The sequence below is a fragment of the Nuphar pumila genome, chromosome 1 (genome assembly GCF_984573655.1).
Source record: "Nuphar pumila chromosome 1, dmNupPumi1.hap1.1, whole genome shotgun sequence".
Lineage (NCBI taxonomy): Eukaryota > Viridiplantae > Streptophyta > Magnoliopsida > Nymphaeales > Nymphaeaceae > Nuphar > Nuphar pumila.
In genome coordinates, this window is record NC_143249.1 from 52,360,127 (window position 1) to 52,377,789 (window position 17,663).

Consider the following 17,663-nt stretch of genomic DNA (forward strand, 5'->3'; position numbering starts at 1 on the left):
GCTTTCCTCCTCTTATTCATTGAAATCTTGTTCAAATAACATCAATTTGCATCATGTCATACTCATCAGCATTCATCCGCTATGCATTTTGATTTGAAAAGCTTCTCCACCGATTCATATTGCATCTGCACTCATCGGTATCATGTGACTAGCATCAGATCTGCAAGCTCTCTAGCTTCAGATCTGTGTCACAATCTCATTCCATCAGCGTTACCCATATCTATTTGATTCCATCCTTTCTCCGATTACATCTTTGTTCAACATACGCACCATTTTGTTTCATTACCTGTTATGCATCATCACATATCATCATCTCTACAATTTTGTTACATTTTGCATATCATATTTTTGTTCTTGATCATCATCTGCGTGTTCTGCATAAATCTTGCATAATAGATCAATAAATTTGCATCACATTGTTGTCTGTAGTTCATTTGCGCTTTCTGCACGCTATTCACAAGTTCTATCTACAGTTTCATCCAACCCATTTCCTGCGTCATAGCATTCCTTTACAGCATCTGTGCGTTGCAGCCAATCATTATGCATCTCTTGTCATCTTCCGCATGTCAGTCCATTAGCATCCTCCATACAGCATATTCAACACCCTTGTACTTTTGTTCCACTACTATCATGTTGATTTATAGTTGAAAGGGCCCCATATCGCTGATCTGCCAAGCCACGCATTATACTTCTTCAGAAGCATGATTAGGTGCATTCCAAGGTCCTGTTGATCCAAGCACTGTATTAGGTGGGTTCAAGGCAAACAATTACCCAGAGGCAACTGCATTTGTGGTAACATATCATGTCTGTAATATTGCTGATAAAAGTCGAACTGCAAATAAGAAAAGCAGTATCATGGGAAAAAACTTTTATCAATCTAGTAAAGGATGAGCTTATATCCTTGGCGAAATCACAGAACCTCACCCTTTCCCTTTCGTCAGAAAGCTTTGTGCAAGAGGAACTCAAAAGAGAAAGTGATGCAGATGCAATTACAATATTAATTAGCTACCTTGTGATGTTTGCATACATATCAGTGACGTTGGGAGATGCGCCTCAACTCTCATCTTGTTTAGTTTCATCCAAGGTATTGCTTGGTCTTTAAGGTGTTGTCGTAGTCATGTTGTCTGTTCTTGGCTCTATTGGATTTTTCAGTGCTATAGGAGTGAAGTCCACACTTATTACCATGGAGGTTATACCATTCTTTGTTTTAGTTGTTGGAGTAGATAATATGTGTATTTTAGTACATGTTGTTAAACGCCAAGGACTGGAGTTGACTATGGAAGAACGTCTCAGCAATGCACTTGTAGAGGTTGGGGAATCAATAACATTAGCAAGCCTCTCAGAAGTACTAGTTTTTGTTGTTGGAAGCATCATTTCTATGCCAGCATGCCGTGTGTTCTCGATGTTAGCAGCATTGGCTGTCCTGCTGGATTTCATTTTACAGATTACAGCTTTTACTGCCTTACTAGTTCTGGACTTTATAAGAACAGAGGATCATAGAATTGATTGCTTCCCTTGCATAAAACTGCATTCAAGTGTGGCTCCCAACCCAAAGGCACTGGGGATATGTCATTTTCGATGAATTTCCTTGAAAGAGCATTACGAGAGGAAGATCCTAAGATAAGCTTGCTAATTTTAGATTTAACAACTTATGCAGATATTGCAGCCACTCTATCATCCGATTCAATCACCACTGTCTCTGCTTCTACCTTTGTTTGAGCACACATTTGTTGATAAGGAGCAAGCAACTCATTTCCCTTTTATTCATCTTCCACATGCAACACAGCATTACTTTCACTTCCATTTTTGCATCTTATGGCATTCTCGTATTTCTTCTCTGGTACTCGTTATTTAGCATTTGTTCTTTACTTTTTGCCATTTCATATTTCTCATTTGCACTTTGTTCCTTGCATTTTATTGATTACGATTATGTGTCGATAATCAGTGTTAAGTTTGCTGCGTTTAGCGATCTCATCTGCATCTCATTTTACCTTTTGGCAATTTTTTTTTCTTATTCACATTAACCTCCATCGCATCCGGCTTGCATTACATTCATTACAGTAGTGTTATCATTCCTATGTATATCAGCATCATCTGCAAATTTTAGTTTTAACTGGATTCCACTCTTCTGAAGTTGGAAATATTCAGTTGGCTGGCTGATGTACATTTTGTTTGCACACTCTACCTTGACAGTTACTTCCCTGTGGACAGGAAATATAATTCTGCAAATTGTTAGTCGTTGTGGAGAAGCACCATGTGCTAATCTATGAATTAGAACAATACATGATGGATTCGCTTGTCTTAGGATGATTTTAGGAAACTCCTGTTTCCTAAACCTATACTGTAAAATAATTTTGTGAGGATTACAGTCTTTTTATATGTTTCACAGTTTATGGCTGCCAAAATTTCTTGCTATTTCCTCCAAGATGGCTGAAGTTGTCCTGAGGCTGAAACTATTTGGTGCATGTGCCTCTTGTAGAGTTTGCTTTTTGACATCGGCTGGTGAAAATTTAGTTCATCTCTCTGAAGATGAGAATTCTTGCCCCTCCCTTAGTTGTTGCTGCTGAAATCAGCTTGCAGAAATTGATTTGCTGATGGTAGCTCATTTGAATCACCTACTGCTTATCACCACTTCATTACCTGCACATTACATCATTCATCTGTACTTCAGTTTGCAACCAGTCATAGTCATGGATTGTTCCTTCTGTCATCGGTTGAGGAGTCCTTCATCCAGCATTTCAGTTTCAGCATAGTGTAGCATATCAATTTTAACATTTGCATTTTCCATTGTGCATGCATATAAGCATTTCCGCCTTAGCATACCATATGCATTTGCAGTTATGCATATTATATGCATTTTCCATTTTGGCAGCATATGCATCTTCACTTTAGTTTATGCATGTCTCTATTGGCATAAGCATTGCACTTAGGCAAATGTATATCATTTCTTCATAAGCATAAGCATTGCACTTAGGCAAATGCATATGCATTTCTTCATAAGCATAAGCATTGCACTTAGGCAAATGCATATGCATTTCTTCATAAGCATAAGCATTGCACTTAGGCAAATGCATATGCATTTCTCCATTAACATAAGCATTGCACTTATGCAAATACACATGCATTTCTTCATAAGCATAAGCATTGCACTTAGGCAAATGCATATGCATTTCTTCATTAGTATAAGCATTGCACTTATGCAAATGCATATGCATTTCTTCATTAGCATAAGCATTGCACTTAGGCAAATGCATATACATCTCATTCATGCATAGACATTGCATCTTCGCATATGTATATGTATTTCCATTAAAGCATAGGCATAATCATACGTATGTTAGTTTTAACATAGCATTTTCAATTTCTTTCTGTATTTTGCATTTCTGTTGCCTTTTGCTATCGTGTGTTTGCAGGAAACATGGAAGACCCTGATTTCTTGTCCTAGATTAGGAAATTTCAATATTCAGTTTCAATTCAAGATTGTAAAAAACTTATATTAATGAGAATTTCTATTCTTTTGTTTAGATTAGAATGTATGAGCATATAATTGCACTTTAAATTCACATAATTTCTTGTGGCATTTAATTTTATTTTTCAAAAAACACTATGCTATAACATGAATGACATGTGCACCATTCTAATAAGAGATAAATAACCCTAAGTAAATGATTCTCATTTATGGTCATAGTCAAAATGTGAACAATACTTAGGATTTTTATCTTTTATGAAATAAAATTTGACCTCTGTTTTAGGTTCCTTTTGAAAATCATCATATTTTTCTAAAAAAAAAAAAACTTTTTCTTCCTCTATCAGAATTTAAGATATAAATTAATTTGAGATATATTTGTGCAAATAGTCATGACTATATTAAAAATTAATTTTGTTTTAAATCTTATAAAGGTACAAAAAATTATTTTATTCTTTGTTAGAATTCAAATAAAGGTTAGATTAGAATATGATTCTGACCATAGTCATGAATGTATTACAATTTAATCTTATTTTAATTCTATTCAAGAATGAAATTTGCTTTTAAATTACAAATTCAAATAAAACCTTTTGTATAGAATTACATCATTATTTTCCATCTTTTTCAAGTTACTTTAAAATTATTTCCAAAAATTCCAAGTGATTTTCAAAATGAATTTTCAAAAACAAAAACAATTTTCGTTTCTAAATTCAAAAGCCATTTTTTATTTCCATTTATAAATTCAAAATTTTCTTTATTTTCTTTTTATTTCATCTTCAATTTCATTCAGATTTAAACAACAACAACAACGCCTTCATCCCAAAACAATTGGGGTCGGCGATATGAACCAAAAAAGAAAATCATTCTCGGTCTTCCACATGAATCCTTCTCCTCCAATCATTTCTATCCAATGCCATGTACTCGGTGAGGTTCAAAGCATTCATATCATTTCCTATCATCTCCATCCAAGTCTTCTTAGGCCTACCCCAACCTCTTTTAACTAATATATTTTCCCATTTCTCCATCCTTCTAACTGGAGCATCATTAGGCCTTCGCCGAATATGTCCAAACCACTGTAAACGATTCTCTCTCATCTTATTTTCAATGGATGCAACACCTACCTTCTTACCTATCTCCTCGTTCTGAATCTTATCTTTTACTGTATTTCCACACATCCATCTAAGCATATGCATCTCAGCTACACTCATTTTTTGAATATGATGTCTCTTGGCAGCCTAACATTCCGTACCATATAGTAAAGCGGGCCTAATTGTCGTGCTATAAAACTTTCCCTTCAACCGCAATGGCATTCTACGATCGCACATCACTCCAGTTGCACTTTTCCAATTCATCCACCCAACCTTTATCCTATGATTTACATCTTCATCAATTTCTCCATACTTTTGAATGATAGATCACAAATATTTGAAACAATCATCCACCGGTATTTCTTGCTCACCAAGCTTAACTACACTCCCATCACTACTTCGTTGCTTACTAAACCGACATTCCATATATTTTGTCTTACTCTTAACTTAAAACCTCTTGCTTCATTCAGATTTAAACCTTGTTTCAAATTCCAATTTTGATTCTTATTTTAAAAAAAAATTGAATTTCATATCTTAAACTTAGAATTCCATCTCAATTTCAGACAATAAGTTCAATTCTTTACTTCCTTTTTTTCAAAATTTTCAAATTTTGAATTCTATTTTCCTTTCAAATTCAGTTAGGAAACTTCGAAAACTCTGAATTTTATTTCTATTCTCAATTCAATTCTAAATCAAATATTTGAAATTCATTTCAAATTTCCATCTCAAAATTCTGATTCCCATTTCAAAATTGATTTAAGTTCTATTTCAAATTTCAAATTTTCAAATTCAAACTCTTTACTCTAATTTCAAATTTCATTTTCAAAAGTCAGAAATTTGGATTCAAGCCTCAATCGAATTTTTCAGTTCAACTTTTAAATTTCAAATTCAGTTTCAATTTATAAGTGCATTTTCTTCAAAACTCAATCTTTCAGAATTCCAAAACTTCAATTCTAATTTCAAGTTCAAGCTTCAACCTTTCAAATTCAAAATCAATTTTTGAACTTCAAAGTCATTTCTAAAAAGACATTTCTTTCTATTTCAGAATCATTTGGAAAACCCGGGTTTCTGAAATATTTCCAAAAGCATACATCACAGCACAAACATGATTCCATGTGCATGTAAGATTTTAGAATAATTCTAGACCAATTTAGGCAAAGCAAAAGGCATAAATTCGATCCTTGGTTCAATTACCCCCGGTAAAAGCAACAAAAATGGTTGAACCTCATACCGACGAACGAATCCCGTCTCCCCATTTTCCTGCAAAATTTCAAAACAGAGGCAAGTAATTTCAAAACATTTTTTTTCAAAAGGTCAAGTGAGACCTTGCAAAAAGTTTCTCTCCGCTTTTTTCCCTCGAAAGGAGAAAAAGGAAAAGGGAAAAAATTTGCAATGATCACACCACCTAGCTAAGAAGCTTCTGGTAACTCTGGTTTGTACCGTACTAGTTTGTAACTTTTACACTGAGGGGATCATTTCCCCTGTTACTACATTAGGAGTCAATGTAACTACTTGTTCGTGCATGTCAACTCCACTAAAATCAGGATCATACTTGTGAATGTTGATGATGTTATTATCATAGGAAGGAACATGGAACAAATTAATGGTTGAGGAACATCTTGCATAAAATATTTAAATGAAGGACTCCTAAGGTACTTATTTGGAATTCAAGTTGATCAGCAAAATGATCTCCTGGTTCCAACACATAGTAGAAATGAAATGGACATTCTAAAAAGGTTAGAGATGAAGGATTGTAAGCCCCATAAGGTCCCCCTTGGTCATGAACACAAAACTTCACCGAGGCAAAGAAGGCGATGATGCAGTTGAGAGACACCCAAAAGGCTTAAGTGTCTTGTTGGGGTGCTTCAATACCCAACTTCTACTAGACTAGGTTTGGTCTATTCAACTAATTAGATATCCCAAGTTATGCATAATCCAAGAAAGAGTCACTGGAAGCTGCCAAAAGGATATTGAGGTACATTAAGGGTATTCTTGGAGATGCATTGGTATATAAAAGGCCTAAACAGTAAAGGATGCATTTTTTAATCGTAGTGATAGTGTCTTCAGATGTAGATTGGGAAGAAGATCCAAATACAAGAAGTTCCATGACAGAGTATGTCATGTTCTTAGGCTCCCAACTAATCTCTCGGTCCAACAAAAGGCAAAGGACAGTAGCTAGATCTATCCTAGAAGACGAATATAAGGTCATGAATTAGGTTATTGCTGAACTAGTGAAGTATTATGGATAAAACATTCACTTTCCTCATGGAAGCAGAAAACACTTCGATTGCAATCCTTTACTACAACAATCGAAGTGCTGTGGCCATAGCCACTAATCCCATTAGTGAGAAGGTTGAGGATTAGGAGATTCAACCAAGATTCATTCAAAGGGAAGACCAAGTGACAGATATCTTCACAAAGCCACTGTCAGTCTTTAGACAATGGCTATTGAGAGCAAACTGCTCATGGTTCTTACACATGTACAGTTTGAGGGAGCACATTAAGAATAGGGTTGAATACATGTATGCTTGATTGATCATATTTTGTCTCATGTGTTATACATTGTATTTTATTTTTGTCTATAGGTTGTAATGTTTTTCTATGCCTTACAGTTAAGTATTTCTAGTATAGGGCCGCAGTGGTCATTGAAGTTAGAAGGAATTCTTTTTACAAAGTGTAATATATAGGGGTATTTTAGTCATTAGTTGTATTATATATGTTGACATGAGGGGATATCCAGTGAATTTGTTCTAGGCAGCAAAGGCATAAAATTGATTTTCAAGAAGATGAAATTCCAGTCGTACATGAAACAAAGTTAAGAAACAGTATATTCCAAACTTTTACATATAAAAACTTGGTGGGTAGTAGAGATATCTAGTGTAATGAAATGGATTGAATCCAATAAACATCCAAGAACACACTTTCAATCAAGTAAAATACTTGATTGAATCATCAAACCACCCACACAAGGGTCTAACAAATTTGTTATGGCATAGAGACACTCAAAAATGAGTTGAGAAATACAAGGCCTCTTGTGTCCTATTTACAATACAAGAATCCTCAAAGGGAGCAGCCCAAAGTAGCTATTGGGCTGCTCCCAACGATCAGATTTATGACCGTTGGGAGCAGCTCCAACAGTCACTTTGGAGCTGCTCCAAAGAGTACAAAAAACAGAAAAATAAAAGTTACAAAAAACAAAAAAAGAAAAACAGGTTGTCAAACCCTAATAGGCTGATGCTATGGGTATTTCGGTATATAATGAACTCATAAATATATATATATGAGTGTACATATTTTAACACCCCCCTTCAAATTCATGGTGGGACAACCGAGAGTTTGCCAAGTAGAAAATGGAATCTAGGTGACGGAAGCGCTTTAGTGAAGAAGTCCGCTAGTTGGTATTCCGAGGGAACGTACGGCAATGTGATGGTCTTCTTCAGAAATTCTTCACAAACATAATGGCAATCCATTTCAATATGTTTTGTCCTCTCATGAAATGTATGGTTGTTTGCAATGTAGACGGCGCTCTTGTTGTCGCAACATAATCTGGAGGGTTCTACAATGTGAATTCCCAGGTCTTCTAGTAGTTGATGTAACCATACTAACTCAGATGTGGTTGTTGCTATGGCACGATTGTAAGACCCAAGAATTTTCGAGAAAAGATAAAATAAAATGTATATCGGACCCAGGTCGTTCAGATCTGACCCGGGTACTCGATAACCCGCCATGTTTATTTAAGCAGTGAAGGGGGGTAGGGTTTTCTCATTCGAGAAAACCTCTCTCTCTCTCTCTCTCTCTCTCTCTCTCTCTCTCTCTCTCTCTCTCTCGTTTCGCCCGACGCCGACCTCCATCCCCTGCAACTCGCATATATTTTTGCTCTTTTTGAAAAGACATGAATTTTCATACAGGTGCTTCAGTCTCGAGAAGAGGATTCCTTGCACAGATCCTAGCTTCTCGAGTTCACGGTCTTGCAAAGCAAAGCTAGAAGATGTTGTGGGTTGCAAATTAGCAACTAGCACCCCCCAAGTTGAAACACTTAGGAGAAGCATTTCAGATTTATGGAGATTCTAAATCATGCATGTTGTTTCTTGTTTCACAAGACTAAGCATGTTAAATTTTGATGTTTCTTACAACATGTACTTGTGAAACTTTGTGTTGGGTTATCCTTTGAGAAACTGATGCCCCTATCATTGTAGTCGTATCTTTAGATAGGTACGGTATGTGTGTACTACGATGAGTAAGATGAAAGGTCGATGGTAACCTCGAAACGTGCAATGAGCACATTGTTGAAATCACATAAAATGGTGATGATTCGCCTTCACAGGCAAAATACTCTAGTGGGTCTGAAATACCAGAGCATATAGGATGGGGTGTCAGTTAAGTAATCCCTGACGCGCCCATTCGCCTCTTGTTTTCATCGAGAGGATGGATTTGTTAAATTGTATCTCTTTTATTGTACACACACACACACATATATATATATATATATAAAGAGAGATACATATACATATATCATACATATATGTATATGTATATATCGTTATATATATAAATATATATTATTTTTCCATCATGTAAACCCCTAGGGGTATTTCTGTCTTTTCCATCATGTAAATATACTAGGGACTTTTGAAATACCCCTGGGGGTTTACATGATGGAAAAATAATATATATATATATATATATATATATGTGTGTGTGTGTGTGTGTACAATAAGAGATACAATTTAACACCCTCCCTCAAACTTAGGGCGCAATGACCGAGAGTTTGCCGAGAAGAAAGTCGAATCTTGGTGAGCAAAGCGCTTTGGTGAAGAAGTCTGCTAACTGATATTCTGAGGTGACGTAAGGATGATCTATAACTTTTTGCAAATATGCTTCTCTAACATAGTGGCAGTTCATCTCAATATGCTTTGTGCGTTCATGAAACGTGTGATTTTTATCAATGTAGATTGCACACTTATTATCACAATATAACTTTGTGGGTCCTTGAATTTGAATCCTTATGTCTTGTAGCAGTTGATGAATCCACGCAATTTTCATGGTTGTTGAGGCCATGGCTTGATATTTTGCTTCTGTGGATGATAGAAACACCTTCTGTTGTTTCTTGCATCTCCATGAGATCAAGAATTCACCTAAAAAAATGCAGAAACCTGCAATGGAGTGACGATTATTTGGGTCACCTCCCCAATCAGAGTCATTATATGCAATTAAATTTAACTCAGAAGATGAGGAAAGAAAAACTCCCTTGTTTAAAGTTCCACTTATGTATCTGACAATGCGTAGAACGGCGGCCATATGAACGGATGTACGAGCATGCTGGAACTGACTTCCAGTGTGCACGGCGTGTGAGATGTCTGGCCTTGTGATGCTAAGGTACATCAGGGACCCCACAAGTTGCCGGTAGAGAGTGGGGTCCTCCAAAAATATCCCATCAACGATCTTCATTTTTTATCCGATCATTTCAGGGGTCTCACGGATGTTATCATCAGTAAGGATCTGTCAAGAATCTCACATGCAAGTTTAGTTTGAGACAAAAAATAGCCACTATGAGAATAGGCTACCTCGATACCAAGAAAGTATGTCAGATATCCCAAGTCTGACATTTCAAACCTTTCTTTTAAAGTGTTTTTAATACTTTTGATGTCCTTTAAGTCACTACCTGTTATCAACATATCATCAACATACAACAGTAAAATCACAATACCTGCATCAGACTTTTTGACAAACAAAGCAGTGTCAGTGTAGTATGATGTAAAACCATTTGAACCATTACTTCATTAAATCGATCATACCAAACCTTAGGAGCTTGTTTTAAACTATAGAGCGCTTTTTGCAAGTGAAGAACTTTTCCCTTCGACGCAATCATGCCAGGAGGAGCATTCATGTAAACTTCTTCATTAAGGTCCTCATTTAAAAAAGCATTTTTAACATCCATTTGGTAAATGTTTCAGTTTTTAATAGATGCAATGGTGATCAAACATCTTACAATGAACATCCGTGCAACAGGGGCAAAGGTTTTTTCGTAATCAATGTCGTATTCTTGACTATATCCTTTTGTGACAAGGCGAGCTTTATATCTTTTAAGAGTGTCATCACTCTTTGTTTTGACTTTAAAAACCCATCTACATCCTATTGTTTTCTTTTCTTTTGGAAGATATTGAAAGTCCCAAGTTTTGGCTTTGTTGAGGGTTGTAAGTTCGTTGTCCATGGCATCCCTCCACTCTATCATTTCCTTATTTTCTTCAAAATTTCTAGGTTCTTGATATGAGTGAATGGCACTAAGACATGCCCTATGTTTTGGAGAAAAAGACTCATAGGATATAAATCTAGAAGGATTTTTCCTAGATCTTTCAGTTATTCGAGTGGTTGGAAGGTTCACTAGGGTCACTATATTTCTCCATCGCACTTTTAAAAGTACTTTTATCTAAATGTGTATAGGTAATTGGTTCAAGAATCATTTCTTCATGTTGGATGGGTTGAGGAATACTTTCACTTATATTCTCATTCTCATTCAATTCATCATCGCTAAAAAAGTCATCATTTCTAGATAATAGTTCAAACAAGAAAGAGTAATCGACATTACCTTCATGAGTTTTGTGTTCTTTAAAACCACTCGTGTTTTCTAAAAAGGTTACGTTTCTTGAGACATATAGTGTATCATTTTTAATATCATAACACCTAAAACTTTTTTGTGTTTCCGAATATCCTAAAAACGCACAAGGAATAGCTTTAGGAGATAGTTTATCATTCTTGTCGGTGAGGACAAAACATTTACAACCAAAAATTCTTAACATATTGTAATCGGGTTCTTTTTTATACAAGGTTTCATATGGAGATATTTGATTCAAGTTTTTGGATGGAAGTCGGTTTATGAGGTAAACCGATGCAAGAGCCGCTTCGGCCGAAAATCTTTTTGGAATTTTTTTAGAAATGAGCAAAGTCCTTGTAGTTTCTATTATATGTCTATGTTTTCGTTCGGCTAACCCATTTTATTGAGGTGTTTTGGGGCAAGACCTTAGGTGAACAATCCCATTATTTTCAATATAACTTTTGAAATCGTTTGAGAGATATTCTCCCCAGAAATCGGTTCTAATAATTTGTAATTTACTATTGAATTATTTTGTATAATCATATGAAAGACCTTAAAAGTAGAGAAAACCTCATGTTTATGTTTGAGGAAGTATATTCAACTATATTTTGAGAAGTCATCAACATAAATAACATAATACGAAAACCCTCCCCTAGACACTACGGGTGTTGGTCCCCAAACATCCGAATGCACAATTTCAAAAGGCTTGGTTGAAAACATAGTTCTTTGTCCAAAAAGTAAGCTTCTCATTTTACCAAGAATACAATCATCACAATTGAAGTTGTCTTTACATAAAGTTTTAGCAAAATGTAAATAAGAAAGCTTGACAATATTTGGATGCCCAATATTTATATCTTTATATTTGGCAACATTACAAAAAGAGGGTTTTGGAATTTGAAGAAATTCCATAAGATAAAGATCTTCCTTCCTAAAGCCTTTCCCAATCTCCTTCCTGGACCGCTGATCCTGTATCCAACATTTATTTGATGAGAATTTGATCACACCCATGATTCGACAGTTAAGAGACGGAAAGCAAATTTAAATTTAGTTTTGGGATAAATCTAACTTTAGGAATAAAAAAACCTTGCCTTTCAAAATCACCAATTCATTTTATTTCAAGAGAAGCCTCATCCGCGGTAGAGACAAAAGAAGGTGACAAATTTTTTGAGTATTTAGAAAGTGCAAAAACATTTGGAGTCATATGAAAGGATGCACCCGAGTCTAAGAGCCAAAGAGTCTTACCGAGAGGAGAGAAAGTGGTCATGGCGGCTCAGAAAATGGATCCCTTGAAGAGAGGTTGAAGAGCTTCCATGATTTGATTTAGAGACAAAGTAGCATTATTGGAAGTTGATGGTCCTTCCTCCTTAGTTGGTTGGAAAGTTGTAGACATAGCCACCATCTTTTTCCATTTAGGACATACTGGTTTAATGTGTCCCGGTTCTTTGCAAAAGTGACATGATTTTACTATAATCTCTTCTTCCATAATGCCCACCATTTTCTCTTCCTCCTCGATTTTTGTTGAAATGAAGGGGTTTATAAGTTTTAACATTATTCCTTGGTCTTGAGACGGCATAAGCACCCTCATCCTCATCCTTAGAGAGCATGGCCAACACACTTAGATTGGTTTTATTCATCCCCAATCCAGTTTCTTCTCCACTTAGTTTGGTAAGCACATCTTCCAACGGAGAAGAAGAGAAAAAAGACAAGAGAGAGGATCTAGTTTGTTTGAACTCGGGTCTAAGCCCATTTAAAAAGTTGAAGAAATGATCATCTTCTAATTGTTTGGCCCTCAATTCAATAGCCTCTCTACTCCATTTAGGTTCTTGGAGAGCATGTTCATCCCAAACAGTGGATAGCTCGGCAAAATATTCTCTAACGGACATTTCTCCTTGTTGAAGGGTTAAAACCTTCTTTTGAAGATAGTATTTATGGGACAAGTCTCTTAAAGTATACATTCTTTCAAGATACTCACATACTTGAAAAGCTTTTTTGAACTTTAAAATATTGGCATTTATTTTCTTTTCAACGAAAGAAAAGAAACTCGAAAGAATTTTGTAGTTCATCTCCCATTCTTCATGCTTTTTGTTGTATTCTTCAAAGGCTTTTTCTCTCTCGTCACCATCAAGAACTTTGATTTCACCCCTCTCAATAATGGTGATCTTAGGTTCGGGTTCGGGAATGGTTCCTTTGACGTATCCCCAAAAGACCTTTCCCCTTAATGTGAGCCTCCATATTCCAAGCCCAAACATGGTAGTTGAAACCATTTAATTTAAAACTAAGCGAAAAATGAGACTGTTTTCCACCCATTAGAGAGGGAAGAGTGGAGAAAAAATACGTACCACTAAGGGTCTTTCAAATCTTAATTGCCGTAAAACACTTCCAAAGTATTGAAGGAAGAGAAGCCCCCACGCCTTTCACCAAGACACTGAAGGCACACTTTTTGAGGCACTTGTAAATATGAGGAATAACAAGATCTTCAAGCTTTAAACTTGCTCTGATACCATGTGAAAATATGTCAAAAGAGATAATGTGCATAGAAAGCACAACCACCACAAAGGGAAATGTGCACAAAGGCACAAGAACACTTAGAACAAGATATACTCAAGGTACAAAAAGAGAACACAAATGCAAAAATATAAAGAATTTTATTGAACAATGGAGAACAATGCTCCAGGCATTGAATAACATTTAAGAAGGGGGTTCACCCCTATTTATAAGAAGAGAGAACCTTGGAGGGGCTCCCACTAGACGTTGGAGGGGTCCAACGTCTAGTTTGGACCCCCTCCAAGTTGACTTAGTCAACAAAAGAAAGAAAGAAAGAAGAAAAAGAAAAGGGAAAAGAAAAAGAAAAAGAAAAGCAAAAGAAAGAAAAATGAAAAAAAAATTACAAACATATACACTAATGTCGATATGCGTAAAAAGAGGAAAAGACAGAAATACGCCTGAAGGTTTACATGATGGAAAAATAATATATATATAACAATAGATACATATACATATATGTATGATATATGTATATGTAGGAGTGGCAAAATCTGACCCGACCCGCCAACTCGCTTCTTAGCCGGGTTAGGGTTTGGCTTAAACGGGTTCGTGTCGTAAACCGGTCGACCCGCCTAACCCGTTTATTAAACGGGTCATGTTCATGTTAGGGGTATACCAACCCGCCAACCCGTTTGACCTGTTTAATAAACGGGTTAGGCGGGCGGGTCAACCCGTCTACACGAACCCGTCAACCTGCAACCCGTTTATATATATATATATATATATATATATATATATATATATATATATATATATATATATATTAACTTATCGTGTTACTCGGGTCGGTTATCATGTCTATGTTATCAGGTCGCGGGTTACTCGGGTCGGTTATCGTGTCTATGTTATAGGGTCAACTTGTTTAATAAAGGGGTCGCCGTGTCGTGTAATTATGTCGTGTCGACCTGACCCGTTTATTAAACGGGTTAACTGTGTCGTGTCGGGTTACCCGTTTAATAAATGGGTCGTGTTCGTGTTTGCCACACCCGACCCGTTTAATAAACGGGTCGTGTTCGTGTTGAGGTATTCTGACCCGCCAACCCGACTCGATTGCCACCCCTATGTATATGTATCTCTCTCTTTATATATATATATATATATATATATATATATATATATATATATATATATATATATATACACAATAAAAGAGATACAATTTAACATATGTGTGTCTTCATTTCTACTCTCATGTGTGTCATGAATATTTTTACACCGTTCATGTTTATTGATAAGGTCAAAAAAGAATGAGTAGTCACAACCTTCTTAAATTTTTTTTTTTTGCAAAAACCAATTTCATTTTCAAGAAAATTGATATTTCGAGAAATATATAATTTGTTTCTTTCAATGTCATAACATCTATATCCCTTTTGATTTTCGTCATAGCCTAAAAAAACACAAGGGATTGCTTTTGGAGAAATTTTGTCATTCTTATTGGTAAGGACAAAGCATTTGCATTCAAAGACTCTTAACCTTTTATAATCAGGAGATGTTTTAAAAAGTTTTTCAATAGGAGAGATATTTTCAATGTTTTTGGAAGGCATTCTATTTATCAAATAGACTGCCATAAGGGCGGCTTCGTCCCAAAAAACGTTTGGAACATTTCTAGACACAAGAAGTGTTCTAGTAGTTTCAGTAATGTGTTTATGTTTCCTCTCGACTAGTCGATTTTGTTGAGGAGCGCATCGATATGAATTTTGGCGAACAATCTCATTTAGGCCAAGATAATTTTCAAATTCTCTCCCGATATCGGTTCTAAATATTTGAATATTAGTTTTAAATTGATTCTTAATATAACAATGAAATTTTTTAAAACACTCAAATACTTCCGATTTTTATTTCAAAAAAAATATGCAAAAATGTCTACTATAGTCCTCTACAAACACAACATAATACGATACCCCTCCTTTGGATACGACCGGAGTCAGTCCCCATACATCCGAATGCACTAACTCAAATGGATTTTTAGTTATAAAATGTCTTGGTCCAAAGGGCAAAGACTTCCTTTTGCCAAGAATACAATCTTCACACACAAAATCTCTTTATTATAATTTGAAAGAAATGAAAAATGTAATTTGGTAACACTAGGATGTCCTAGTCTTTTGTGCCAAATTTCTATATTTTTCTTTTCCACAAAATTACAAAAAGGTTGTTTTGGTAACTCAAGATTGTCCACGACATAGAGATCTCATCTTCTATGGCCTCACCCACTCGGCTTCTCGGAGTGAAGATCCTGTATTAGACAATGATTAGATGAAAACAGTATTTTGTAACCATGGTCCCTAATTTGAGAAATGGATAAAAAATTTAAATTTAATTTTAGTACTACTCTAATATTTGGTATGTGAAAGATTTGATGTTTTTTAAAAATCCCAAAACTTTTGATTTTCAAGGATGTTCCATCGGCAGTTGAAACATAAGAATCATTTGGGTTAAACTTACATTCGAACAATATAGACTCATTCGATGTCATATGAAAAGAAGCACTAGAGTCAAGGATCCAAAAGGTCGTACCATGATCACCGCTTGTAGATATGACAGCTCCCAAAAAAGAGGAAGCTTGATCTTTATGCATGGATTGTAGCGCATCCATTAGTTGGGCCAAAGAGAGCGAGCCAATGCATTTCGAGTCGTCTATATCACTCCTTTCAACCGAAGCAACTATTTTGTCTTCTTTATGATCATCCTTCTTCCTTTTGGGACAAAAAGGCTTGATATGTCTCGATTCATAATAATGATAACAAATTATCTTTCCACCTTTTTTGTATTCATGATCACCCCTCTTGTCATTCCTTTCATAGTTGGTCTAGTTTCTACTATTCTCATTTTTTACAAAATGAGGAGGTTTGTAGCTTCTAGTATGATTACCGGGCTTTGACATGGCAAGCACGGATTCTTCATCTTTTAAAACGGAAGGCTTCTTCAATCTATTTTCTTTTATAGTTAATTATTTATTTCACTATGGAAGAAATACCTCCTCTATGAAGAAGAGTCGACTTGGTTCCTTTAAATTCGAGTCTAAGCCCATTAATAAATTGGTAGAAATGTTTGTTTTAATTTAATTTTCACAGAGTTCTACATCTTGTGGGCAATGCCATTTTGGATCAAGAAGTGTCAATTCATCCCAAAGAAGAGATAGTGCATTGTAGTATTTCCCATGGTTGCCTGTCGAGGAAGCGGGAGCGAGAAGCGATACGGGAAGCGGGAGCGGGAAGCGAGGCACTTTCAAAAATTTAGAAAGTGGGAAGCGTGGGAATACTTAGAAGCGAATCACGAACTGTCTCGGAAGCGACCTAGGAAACGAACCAGAAGTGGCCTAGGAAGCGAACCGGAAGCGACCTAGGAAGCGAGGGGAAAGCGAAAAAGAAGAAAAAAAAATAAAAATAAAAAATAAAATGAAACAAAGAGGGAAGCGTGGGGGAAGCGTGCTTCCCATAAAAGGGAAGCGCGCTTCCCAAAAAAAGGGGACGCTTCCCCACACATTTCGGAAGCACGACGTTTCGCGCTTCTAAAGCGCGTATCGAGGAAGCATACTTCCCCTACTATTGGGGCGCTTCCGATAACTCTGGTATTTCCTAATACTCATCTCTCCTTGAGTCATGGTTCTCACCTTGTTTTAAACATTGTATATGTGTGCAATATCTTTAAGACTATACATGTCTTTAAGATATTTTCACGCATCATTAGCGAAATCAAATTTCGCCAAGCTAGAACATTTGTGGATGTCCACACTATTGATGAGCCATCCAATTATTTTGGAATGGCCCATCCTCCCCTCTTTCTGTTTTTTTTATAGTCGGAAACGGCTTTACCCATTTCCTCTCCTAGAAGAGCAACCTCCTTCCCATTCTCAATTTTCGTAAGAATGAGCATAGGCTCTTTTTCGGTACCGTCCACCAAACCCCATAGTCTTTTTTCTCATATTTTGTGTTTTACTATGGATGACTACATCACATAGTTTGTATCGTTTAGG

General features: G+C 36.0%; 1 protein-coding gene across 2 annotated transcripts in view; it reads right to left on the bottom strand.

The window, feature by feature from the left end:
- PA200 (proteasome activating protein 200) overlaps positions 1–17,663 on the bottom strand; it is a 187,599-nt gene that overhangs the window by 59,544 nt on the left and 110,392 nt on the right. The gene's annotated exons all lie outside the window — the stretch shown is intronic.